Here is a 13,928-nt window from a genome sequence, read left to right on the forward strand (position 1 = left end):
ATTCCAAAGAGCACGTTTAAGGAGCGTTTTAGGGCCCGGCAACAATCGGCCGTGTTTAGCAAGGCGTTCTGTGCTGGAGGCCCAGATAAGGCCCAGGGTCCGGGACGGGAAGTTTGTAAAAGCGGATGCGGTTTCAGTCCCGAATTGTGTGCCGCTGTTTCCTGACGCCTCCCCGTCCTGCCTGCCTCAATACAAACCTATGATGGGCAGCACAGAAATAGCCGGCAGCATAAACACACCGACGCACCATCAAACGACTTGTGCCTGGGAAGCAGACCGAGCTTTCCGGCAGGTCACAGAAAACTTTCCTGCCTTCGACACCGTCCGAGTATGGGGTGCGCTCGCTGTGTCCGATCGCCTTTTTGGCCTGGCAGACGTGCCGGAAGAATCAAAAATGGCTCTCGCAACAGGAGGAACGACTACAGTGGAAACGTGTGAGCTTATCCAGGCTCCCAATGCAGCTCGAGCCTGTTGAGTGGCACAATTAATTCGCATCGAGAAATGTTGCGAAACGGTCAAAGTTCCATTGTGTTGCAGAACTGACTACGATTTGTGATAAAATGCGTTTGTTTCATCATTTGTTTTCAAATAATCACAAATAGCGAATATTGTCGCTGACCTTAGTGGTAGTCAGTGGTGGGTCCATGAGCACCATGGGCGAGCGACAACAGCAACTTCCAAGAAATTCCCAAATAGATAAAATTTCTGGGAGTAGGAACAAAGCAAGAGATTTACTATTACTATACTACCTAGCCGACAACTCTACCGAGCACCAACTACCTCGACTAACTACTGTTACTACTAACTACTGCTATTACCTCTTGTGTCGTCAGCCAGTGGAATGTTTTTGCCTCAAGTCTTTCATGGACCTCCTGGTTATGCCTGACTTTAATTGGAACTGACTTGAGCAGGCAGGAATTTGTAATTTGTTCAGGATGCCGGATATAACTCGCATACTCTTCATTAAGGACACTGTGCGATATTTGTTGTCCAACAACTAATGCCCTCTCCCTCCCACAGATCTCCCGATGTCCCTGCTCTCCATCTTGTTCTCCCTCTCCCTTTATTATATGTTTTATGTTTTGTGTCAGTTTGTCTTTTTGTGCTCAATGTTAGCTCTTACACGAGCCTCGATCTTGTATACAAAAAAAAAAAAAAACGGGACACCCAGCTGAATGTCCATCCATGGGATGGAGCACTTTGTGATGCAACACTTCCTGCAAAGCAGCAATCTGGCATTTTGTACTCAGTCGAGATTCGGGACTCAAACTCAGACCAGATCGTTCAGAAGCAAGTGTGATACCTTTCCGTACCATCCTGTATCGAACATTATTAATAGAAAATAATTATGTTGGATAGTTAGCATCGTGTAGACAATTTGGGGAATTATCACCCAGCTGTCTGGTGATGGATGGTGGTGGCCATTGAGGCGCTCACAAATCGTGATCCTTTCTGTGGATAAGAACCGACCCCTGGGAGGTCTCCTCCACTCCATCGCATGGTTCTGAATAATCCTCACTCGCATCTGCAGCCCATCTGACCAGAAGTTTCTGCGTTTGCAAGAATGTGGACATAATTAAAGGTCCCACGGTATCTGCTGTAAAAACAGGCATTTAAAAATGTGTGTCTACATATTACGTTCATTACCTCCCCTCTCCCCTGGAATGTTCCAATAAATCTCATTCCTTCGAGTTCATCTTCGTTCTATCTCCTCCGAAGCCTTCTTTTCCCTTTCCCCTCCTCATCTCCCTCCCCTTCCTTTATCTCCATCATTCCTTCCCCGTCTGTTACTTCTCTCAAATTTCCTATTCTCAATTTCCCATTTATACATGGACCGTAGACCGGTTCCACAGTCAGTCTCGGTCGATTATATATATATATATATACTGCACTATATATATGTACAGTATATATATGTATGTTGTACAGTATATATATATGTATATATGTATGTTGTACAGTATATGTCTATGTATATTGTACAGTATATATGTGTACAGTATGTATATATGTATATTGTACAGTATATATATATGTATATATGTATGTTGTACAGTATATGTCTATGTATATTGTACAGTATATATGTGTACAGTATGTATATATGTATATTGTACAGTATATATGTGTACAGTATGTATATATGTATGTTGTACAGTATATATATATGTATATATGTATGTTGTACAGTATATGTCTATGTATATTGTACAGTATATATGTGTACAGTATGTATATATGTATATTGTACAGTATATATGTGTACAGTATGTATATATGTATATTGTACAGTATATATATGCACAGTATGTGAAAGCCCGCTTGGAGTTTGCAAGAAAGCACCTAAAGGACTCTCGGACTGTGAGAAACAAGATTCTGTGGGCTTTCATGTGTGTCTCACTGAGGAGAGGCTTCCGTCTGGCGACTCTATCATAAAGCCCAGATCGGTGGAGTGTTGCAGTGATGGTTGTCCTTCTGGAAGTTTCTCCCATCTCCACACAGGATCTCTGGAGCTCAGCCAGAGTGACCATCGGGTTCTTGGTCACCTCTCTTCCCAAGGCCCTTCTCCCCCGATTGCTCAGTTTGGCCGGGCGGACAGCTCTAGGAAGGGTCCTGGTTGTTCCAAACTTCTTCCATTTAAGAATTATGGAGGTCACTGTGCCCTTGGGAACCTTCAATGCAGCAGAACATTTTTTTGTGGGCTTCCCCAGATCTGTGCCTCGACACAATCCTGTCTCTGAGCTCTGCAGGCAGTTCCTTCGACCTCATGGCTTGGTTTTTACTCTAATATGCATCGTCAGCTGTGAGACCTTATATAGACAGATGTGTGTGCCTTTCCAAATCATGTCCAATCAATTGAATTTACCACAGGTGGACTCCAGTCAAGGTGTAGATAAATACATTTATTAAGAACTAGCTTAATAGTAGTACCCAGAGTTGCCCAGTGATGTTCTAATCCTGTTGGCATTTTGAAGAAATCAATTTGGGTTCTTTTCCCTGTTTTTCTGGTTGTCTGAAACACTTTCCTACACCCAACCACTAAGGAAATTTTATATTTAATCATATGATATTATACACACACACTAATCGGACATAATTTCATGTTACCTTTCACATAGGACATAGCTACAAAGGCTCAGGCACTATTGAGGGATTTTTAGAAATCAAAAAAAATCGAACTTTGTTTTTCAAACTTTTCAAAAACGTTAATTTTTTTTGGCTTAAAATACACGGCAACACTCACTCGTGAACCTCTGAAAGAAGTTTGACGAGGATCTATTCAGCCATCTCTGAGAAAAATAGCGACACACACACACACACACACACACACACACACACACACACACACACACACACATGTTAACCAAAAAAAATTGAACTTTGTTTTTCAAACTTTTCAAAAACTTTGTTTTTGCTTGAAACGCTCCATGACACTCACTGATGACCTCTAAGTTTGACAAAGATCTTTTCAGCCATCTCTGAAATCATGGTGACACACAGACACACACACAGCTCACTCACCGTACAGATACTCCACAGCTTCCTGCAAACTTACATTCAGGGATAGAATCGTTTTTATTTCCAGGATGACAATTCTTAAAAGCCACCATCGGTGCAAACTGCATCAAAGACCGTTAGCACCTCCAAAAGAAGGGGACGCGATTGGCCATATGGTTTTCCCCCCCAAAAAAATCAATGTCAAATGTGTTTTCTATAGCCGCATGCTTTCTGTAGGTTTGGCGTCGGGTTCATGTCTCTGTCTGTCCAAATGCGGAACCTTGAGCAGAGCACTTTCCGACTGACGGACTTCGCGACATTTCGAGACGTTACACAAACAACGGCCTATTTAGTTTGGCCCCGTAAACGTTTTGTAACTTTGAAGGATGGTTTGGCACAAATGGCTATGGTCTTTCTCTTTTTGAATTCGAGCTACAATTCTTGAGATTGGTGGAATTACAATATTGCCGACTTGTTAGCCTTGAAGAGAAAGGAATGGAATCGTTTGAAAAGTGAATTTATACCTTCAACCTTGACTGATATACCCTCTGGGGACTGTACCCTTTTCCTGGTCTGTGACCACTTCGAAACACTGGGCCTGTTTACACCGTAAACCGCCTGTTGCTCTTACACCTTCATTTGGATACAGGGAAACTGGGGCATCAGGACAAGACCTTTGGCTGTGTCACCAAACCTTTATGATAATCTACCGATGTACGTATATATGCACATACAATGCCCTCCATAAGTATTGAAACAGTGAAGTCAAATTTGTTAAATAGGTTGTCCTTTCTCACTCAAATTTGTTAAATCATCTCGATTCTCGAAGAGATGAATTTATAAAATAGGTCGTGATGTCCGGATGTCTGTCTGTCCGTTAATTTTTTGCTACTTCTCCCCTTCACCTGGCTGATTGTTCTGAAACTTGGCACAAAATAATACAAGACAGTAGCCTGCACCATCAGATTACCTGTTCTGTTACCATTGTTAGAGAGTCGGTACTAAAGCAAGTTCAGGGTGTAAGAGACATATCCATAAATAAATAGCATTGTGTTGGACTTAGAAGTTGAAGTCTTACATTGACCTAAATTGTAATTCCTGTGTACATTGACCTAAATTCCTCAAAACATGTTAGTCTTCATTTCTATTTTGACTTTGATTGCACATTTATAGTTTTAAGCATGAAGAGGTGGTGTATTATGGAACCACACTTCTGTTGCAACTATATTGTGGTTAAATGAGGAATCTGGTAGCCATTTTGAAAAGAGGCCAAAACTATGAAAGTGGTCAGTTTGTTTCAATGTTAACAAACGAACATGTTTTGAGGATACTTTAGAGCTTAAAAGTCCACAAAGGTGGGGTTGTGTTGTGGAAATGACTCCTACTGTGTTAAAGATGCTTCATATACCTCTTCATAAAGGGACCTCCGCTTCCGGTCCGGTCTGGAGAGGACGCTGGCGTTACTTGTTCGCCGCTTCTCCGACTGGGCCATTGTACATAGTTTGCTTTTCTGGTGGTCGTGGCGGATTTTTGACCGTTGGGTCTGCCCTCTGCTCGGTCCCGGCTCTGCTCCTGGCTTCGCCTGCCCGGCTCCTCCGCTGTTTCCTCAGGCCCGCTCCCGTTGTTTGCGGCGGTGGCTGTTTGCCGCTGTGGTCTTGATTAGCGGCTGCAGTCGTTTGCCGCTGCGTTTGCCGCTTTGCCTCCTCGACCTTGGCCTCGTACTCGTCCCTTCGCTCCTGCCTGGCATGGCTCTGAGGTACTCCGCCGCAGGGCTTCTTCTGCTCGGTACCCGCTCCACCCCATCATGCATCTCTGCCATTAAATCAAATGGACTCCTCCGACGACCCAGGTACATTCACCGTGGCTCCGGTCGTAAGTTTGTTTATTTGCAATCAGGTCACTCCATCCCCGTCCTCTGGTCGGCTCAGCGCACTCTCACTCTTCGTCCCAGCGCACCTGGTCACAGCAACGCACACGATCGCACCTCCTGCCTACGAACCCTGGCTAAATCACCTGAATTCATCCCTGCTGTTCAAAACAACATCAAGCTCACCCTGTTCAACACCCGGTCCCTCAACAACAAATGCCTCATCCTGAACGAATACATCCTGGATAACAAACTGGACTTTCTCTGTCTCACCGAAACCTGGCAACAACCTCTGGACTACTACACACTTAACCTCACCACACCCAATGGATATTCCTACGTCAATAAACCACGCTCGGAGGGCCGAGGTGGTGGAATTGCCGTTATCCACCGTCAAGACATCAAGACCAACCTCATCTCCATCTCATCTGCTCCATCATTTGAACACCTGGCTTTAAAACTCTATGGTCGCACGCAGTCAGTCATGGCTGTCGTCTACCGCCCTCCCAAACCACACCCATCATTCCTGTCTGACTTCTCCTACTTTCTGACCCAGCTATGTTCCCTCTCCCCCTCAATCCTCCTCCTTGGTGATTTCAATATCCACATGGACTCCACTGACTCCACAATAACCACTGACTTCACTGATTTACTCACCTGCTTTAACCTCACTCAACATGTCGACTTTCCTACCCATATCCGTGGTCACATTTTGGACCTTGTCTGCTCCACTGGATTAAATTTGCGCCATCTCTATGGCTCCGACCTCACCCTCTCTGACCACTTAGCCATCACTCTGACCATCAACATCCCCGCCCCAACACCAAGGCATTATCGCACAATCAACTTCCGTAAGCTAAACGCTCTTTCACCTACCTCATTCTCATCCACCCTCTCTGAAAAAATGTCCACTTCTCCCTTCATTGACCTCCACACCCCTTCCGACCTCACTGACTACTACAACCACACTCTCTCCTCCTGCCTTGACCAGCTTGCGCCTGTAAAAACCAAAACAGTTTCTTTCACCCATTCTGCTCCCTGGTTTACCCCTGAACTCCACCTGATGAAAACTCGTGCTCGCCAACTTGAAAGACTCCGCAATAAAACGGGTCTCACAGTTCACTCCCAAGCCTACAAGGACCACCTACAACACTACAAAGATGCCCTCTCCCGCGCCCGCTCTGCCTACTACTCTCAAATTATCCACTCTGGCTCCGGAAACCCAAAAGCACTCTTCTCGACAATAAACAAACTCCTCCGCCCCCTGAACACCACCACCCAGTCATTCACAGTAGACAACTGCATCTCCTTCCTCTCTTTCTTCCAACGCAAAATTGACAACATCTACAACAGCTTGACCACCGCCGCACCCGCTCCCCCTCCAACCACCTGCCCCCCCTTGTCCTGCCATCCCCTGTCTCGGTTCTCCCCAATCTCCCCTACTGACCTCTCTGAACTCCTCATAGGAATGAAAACTGCCACCTGCACTCTTGACCCCATCCCCTCCAGCTTTGTCAAAGCCTCCCTCCCTGCTCTCTCTCCACTTATCATTGCAACAATAAACTCCTCCCTGTCTACAGGCATCGTCCCACCTTCCCTCAAAATTGCTGCTGTTACCCCCATTCTAAAAAACCTGGTCTAAACCCTGACACCCTAAACAACTTCAGACCCATCTCCAACCTACCCTTTCTGTCAAAAGTTTTGGAACGCGCTGTAGCCACTCAACTCAAACATCATCTCTCTGCCAATAACCTGCATGAAACATTCCAATCCGGATTCCGGTCCAACCACAATACTGAAACTGCTCTCCTCAAAATCACCAATGACCTTCTCCTCTCCTCTGACGCTGGCAACCTCAACATTCTCGTCCTCCTCGACCTCAGCGCTGCCTTTGACACCATCGATCACACTATCCTCCTCACCCGACTTGAATCCACCTTTAACGTTACCGGCACTGCCCTCTCTTGGATTAAATCATACCTCTCTGACAGATGCCAGTTCATCTCCATCAATAACTGCAAATCCCCCACTGCTCCCCTCCCCCAAGGTGTCCCCCAAGGTTCAGTTCTTGGCCCCCTCCTCTTCATCCTTTACCTGTCCCCGCTCGGTCACTTAATCCGCCGTCATGGTCTCCAATTCCACTGCTTCGCCGATGACATCCAGCTTTTCATCTCCACCAAGTCCATCTCCACCGACACCCACTCTATCCTGACAAACTGCATCACTGAAATAAAATCCTGGCTTCAAATCAACTTCCTCAAGCTTAACTGTGATAAATCTGAAATAATCATCATTGGCCCAAAAACGCTCACAAAATCCACCCATAACTTTGCCCTCAACATCGACGGTATCCCAGTATCCACCTCCCCTCACATCCGGAATCTTGGCGTCATCTTTGACCAAACCCTTTCCTTCGACAAATACACTAAACAGATCACAAAGTCAGCCTTCTTTCACCTGAAAAACATTGCCCGTCTCCGCTCATCCCTCTCCTCCACGGCTGCAGAAACCCTCATCCACGCCTTCATCACCTCCCGTCTGGACTACTGCAATAGCCTCCTCTATGGTTCACCCTCAAAAATCACCAATAAACTCCAATACATTCAGAACTCCGCTGCCCGTCTACTCACCCATTCCCGGACCCGTGACCACATCACCCCCGTCCTTTACAAGCTTCACTGGCTCCCCATCCCCCAGAGAATCCAGTACAAAATCCTCCTCTTGACATACAAAGCCCTCCATAACCTGACCCCATCCTACCTGGCTGACCTCCTCTCCAGACACACTCCCACCCGCAACCTCCGCTCTGCTGGTACCAACCTCCTGACCCCCTCCATCCGGACCAAATTCAGATCCTGGGGGGACAGGGCCTTCTCCATCGCTGCTCCCACCCTCTGGAACTCACTACCTCACACCATCAGAGACTCCTCCTCACTCACCACATTCAAAACATCACTAAAGACCCACCTGTTCAACACTGCATTCAACATTCAACCCACAGCATTTAACCCCTGACTATCTCTTCTCCTTCTCCCTCCTTTTGCTTTAAATATTTCCCTATTGATTCTTGTCTTTTTGCAATTGTTGTTTTCATGTATTGTTATGCATTAAGTTTGCATTATGCATCATGCATGCATTATGTTTTCATGTATTGTATGCATTATGTTTGCCACTCTGTCAAAGCGCCTTTGGGCTTCTGGAAAAGCGCTATACAAAATAAATGAATTATTATTATTATTATTATATAGCATAACTATTTCCATAAAGTGAATGTTTACCACAAGTGTAAAGTAATTAATTGTAATATTGGATATGTGTTGCTTATGTAATAGTTCGATGATGTCCACTTTCCCTATTGTGTGTAACTAAAATTATCATCCCTTCTGACCCCATTTTTAACGGTTTTTTTTTACTCTGTAATCAGTCCTTTATGTTCTTTTGAGCGTTCTGCTAGGCCGGCAGCACAAGTTGTGGTAGCAAAAGCCATGGAGCCATCGTAACATGGCTGTGATGGTTCAGAGCCCAGGGTGAGAGGTCACGGAGAGGTCGCTTCACTCACCAGACCGAACGGTGAGTGAGAGGGGAGGGGCATAACGCGTCATCGGTGATGTGCATGGCGGAGCTGATAAAAAGTGATGGCATGGAGAAACGGGGAGACGCCAAGCTGAAGGCTGTGCTGGACCAAATCACACAAGAGCAAAGCTATGTCTCACCGAACAGAGCTATGCCCCATCCAGCCGGAGTACATCTCTCTCCCTCTTCTCCACAGTGACTCAGAAGTGGCCTGGACTTCTCTCTCTACAGAACTCGCTGGATTTTCCTTCAAACTCTTTTCTGTCTTGTGAAAACCCCTCTGTCTTCTCTATCATGGTATGAGTGTGAACCCAGTTACAGACAAAATTATATAAGGCATTTCATTCATTAATTGACACTGTGGGAGCATATGTTCGGTAGTGGGTTAAGGGGGTTGTTTTATTGCTGATCTTGATTGCTTCTTTCCCCATGCCACCATTTGCACCTTGTTCAATAAACCTGACTCATGACAAGGACAAATTGATTAGATTTTGGTGAGGATCTGAACAAACCCCCACAGAAAAAAAATCAAGGGGGGTTATGTCTGGTGATCGTGGGGGCTTGTCCATCTCGACCAATCCAGATACCTGAAAACAAATGACTAAGGCCCAATGAGGAGGAGCATCGTCCTGTTGAAAAATGATATTGGGTTACAGGTCTTCAATCTGTGGTAAGGTGAGTCCTTCCAATATGTTCATGTAAATTGATGAGGTCACTGGATCCTCCGCAAAGAAAAACAGACCCACCAAGCGGTCATGGAGAAGGCCACACCACACATTGACCTTTGGACTGTCGCATATGTTTTCAATGGCCACATGAGGGGGTTTTTTTCAGAGCCAATGATCCTCACATTGCGCCGGTTGACCTTCCCCGATACATGAAAGCAAGCTTCATCTGTGGACATGACCTTTTTCAGGTAATCTTTATCATCCTCTATGCCATTGAGCATTTCCAAGGCAAACACCTTGCATTTGGGTCCATCATTTGGTTTGAGTTCCTGCAGAATCTGCACCTTACAGGCTTAAAGCTTCAGTCCTTTTATGCAAAATCATGTGTACAGTGGTGGTTCGTAGTCCCAGTTCTCTGGATGTGCGTCAAATTGATTTTCTGGGACTTTGTTGAAATGATTCACACACTCGTTCAACGTCTTCTGCACTTGTGCTTGGTCGACCGGTACTTTTCTGTTTCTGACAACTTCCAGTCTCCTTAAACCTCTTGTACCACTCTCTTATACTAGTCCGCGATGGCGGATTCCTTCCATAATTTGTACGGAGATTACGCTGAACTTAAGTGTCGCATCTCGTTTCGATGAACCATTTGACGCACTGACCTTTCTCCTGTGGAGTCAACATTTTATTTTACATTAAACCACCAGACCTGAAAACAAAGAAAACTTTGAGTTTCTGTAGCATATAAAACAAAGGGTATTGTTGTATCACTTGTGGTACTAAATATACAACCAAAGTTGGCCAGGTTTTTTTACGAACACCAATACTATAAAAGTAAATTTGTTTACATATTGTCGCGTGGACGGCTCTATTAAAACGGAGCACACCATGAATGACCAACGGAGCGTTAACTGGAGGCGTGATAAACCAAAGTCGTCTGGCGGATAAAACACAAATGAAGAAGAAGATGCCGACATACCTGTTCTGGCCGCAACGAACGTCTTCTCCCTGCAAAATAACTTAAACGGAAAAATGCATTCAGAAATGTACAAAAATAATAAATGGATTTATTATTGAAAGAAGACCCGATAACAAGAAAAACGCGATGGCAAAACTAACCCCTTAAATTGGAGTACTCCGACAGACAGAACACAGATACAAGACGAAGGATAAAGAGATGGGATGAAAGGGATTATTTTTATGGGTACACAGCTCTGTCTGGCTTGATTGTCTGGCCGACGATCCCTCACCTCTCGCCCTGCGCAGAGAAGCGGTTCTTGGCGGGAACTTGCAGACTAGTGGTGCGGCCTTGCATGCGCGGCTGCGCGCGCTATGCCACTCGACGCACCGGCCTCCGCCGAGCCCAATGCACAGCAGTCCAGCAGCCTTCCTTCTGTGGTGTGATTGTGGAATGCTTGTTGGAATGTCCCAGGTGTGGCGATCGCAACCCACTTGGCACTGAGAGACCGATGAGTCAGATAACCAATCTCAGCAGTAGAACACAGAGCGCAGGGAGACCAAGAGGGAGAGAGTCAGGGAGACTGAGGGAGTCCAAAGCAACGTGAGGGAGACGAAAAGAAGCAGGGAGAAATCCTCGCCAAAACCCAGGAACAGAGAGAGAGAAAATGTTGGACGCACTCCCTTTTTATCATCTCTCCTTGGCCAATCAGCTGGCTCCTTCTTGCCTCTGAGCTTCAGCTGCGCACCGATTGGCCCTCCCTACCATTGTTGGGATCTCCCCATCAAACCCATCGACCAATCCGTCGCGAGGTGGGCGTGGCCTCAGCCGGCCTGAACAATGTTTTATCGCCATGTTGTCGCAATGCATGGGCGCTTCTTGCCTGCACTTACGGTGAGTTTCATTGGGGCAATTATTAATTAGGGTAACTGGTGGGCACTGATGATGGTAAAAACAGTAGGGATAATTACAGAGGTTACACATATTAGGTAGTTGCTAGCCTTAATCCATAGTCTAGTTACCATCCCCCACTCCTCGTAATGGGGACAAATATACAAGCTTAATCCGAACACACGGTCTAAACAGGTCCCTGACTTACTGTACATCGAAGTGGTTCTTTCTACCCACGATCATCGGAGCACCTACCTATGCAGATCTACCTGAATCTATATATCACTACCTCAAAATTGATAACAATATATTATAATTGTTTAATTCGATGCAGGTTGTTATGCTTCATACAGTTGAATTAAATCAACTAGCAACGGTACCCGCCCTACGGGCGGTCTTCAATTGGGAGGCCCAAATGAAAAGGCAAAATATCAGAAATTTAAGGCTTTTTTTTATTTTAAACGATTTATATAAACATCCATTAAATCATATCACACGCAAATCATCAAAATCTAAACAGTATTTGTAGAATTTCAATAAAAGCCACATCACTGTTCATATCGGTAAATATTATTCCATCGTGTTATAAATTTGGGCAATGGGCTCTCCAATATTCGATGTGTTCACGGTTTGAATTACGTAATGTAACGTTTGTGACAATGTTTTCATTGTGACGACTGACGATGTTGTGACAATGTTTGTGTTCACGGTAGTGTTTGATGTGACGGTGTGAACGTAATTTCGTAATGTTTTTCGTTTTTATTTTCGTAATCGTTTAATGAACCTTTAATGTTTAATGAACGTTTAATGAGCGTAAGAATGAGTGTAATGATCATTAAATGAATGAATGAATGCAATGAATAATTCGATGCGAAGTGAAAGACTCCTCAGAGCTGTCACATTCACAATCGCTATGTCGTATGTACTCCCCATACGTGTTTCCTTCATTGTAAAAACTACCAAGTCAACAGTTAAAAGGATTTTGAGCAGATAGGTGTTACGGCCTTGGCATGATCAATGGAGACAGCAATCTGTTAGCTTATACACCACCCAAATAGCTATGTGGAATTCTCTCATGTAGAGATTAAACTCACGTCGTTTGAACTTTGGCCGAGGTCATTATTTACTTTTAATGATGTTTATATACGAATCAAAAAGAAGATAATTGGTTTTGGGTCGTCCTTTCCGCATATCTCGTGGGATTGTGAGTTGGAGAGACGACCGTGATGGCGGGGAGGGGGTTGGCATTCTCTCAAGCAGGGATTCAACCCATGTCCTTATAAAAGGTCTTTGTCCGAGGTCACCAAGTCCGATCGGTGCAGCTGTGCAGTGCAGCTGTGCAGCGATCGGTGCAGCCGTTTGTGCGGCACCCGGGAAAATAGGGTTATGCGGGAGTCCAAACCTGAAATTGCTGGAGGCCAAAGCTGAAATTGGAAAAACAATATAGCCTATTTTACTCCAGGAGATCCCAGGATTACCCACACAAAATATCGTTGCGATCGGTTCCACCTTTTTTGCGGTACCTTCGAATGGACGGACAGACGGACGGACAGACAGACAGACAGACGGACGGACATTTGGTGCATTATAGTAAGATTATCACGGGACACCCTGATTGGTCAACAGACCAATTCATCCTATCAACCGTTGAGGTCACGTATTTCAAACTTATTCTTCACTTCAACATCTGCCGTGAAGAAGTCGAGTGGATTCTTGCGGAAACGTCAGCTCTACCGACTTGTAAGTCCAGATTTTTTAATTATAAACTTTTCCTGATTATATTTGTTTGTTTGTTTATTACCGCTGCCACCGAAAGTGGGTGGATGGTATGTTTTCACCCCTGTCTGTTTGTCTCTCTGTGAGCAGGAAATCTCAAAAAGTTATGGACGAATTTGGACGAAACTTGATGGACATGTTGGGTTTGTGACACGGACAAATTGATTCGATTTTGGTGAAGATCCAGATCCGGATACGAGAATTTAATTATTTTTTAATGATTCTTCACCATTGAGAGATAGGGCCAAAACAATACATGCATGATATCTCAAAAAGTTGTCGGCGAGTTATGATAAAACTTGGTGGATGAGTTTCGTAGGTGAAGCCGATTCGATTTTGGTTCAGGTCAGGATGCAGATCCGGCCAATCAGTTGAATACAGAACATAAACTGTTCAGCCTTATGGAGGTGTGTGCTCTACCGAGTGCTGTTCTAGTTTATTACTTGCAAAATCGAAGATTCGCAAGTATATTGGTTGGTCTGGTCTGTTATTTTGTCTGCTTGTCTGTATGTAAATCACCTACAGGTCACATTTTTACTCTGATCTTCACGAAACCTCACCACCTGCTAGAGGTAGTGGCAAGCTGGAAGCCTATTGTTTTTGAGCTCAAAATGTTCAAGGTCCATGTCACATAAATCGTCAATTTCAACCGATTCACTTGATATCTGTGTATATACTGTATATAAAAGTGATAAAC

The sequence above is a fragment of the Myxine glutinosa genome, chromosome 12 (genome assembly GCF_964187855.1).
Source record: "Myxine glutinosa chromosome 12, kmMyxGlut1.1, whole genome shotgun sequence".
NCBI classification, from domain to species: Eukaryota; Metazoa; Chordata; class Myxini; order Myxiniformes; family Myxinidae; genus Myxine; species Myxine glutinosa.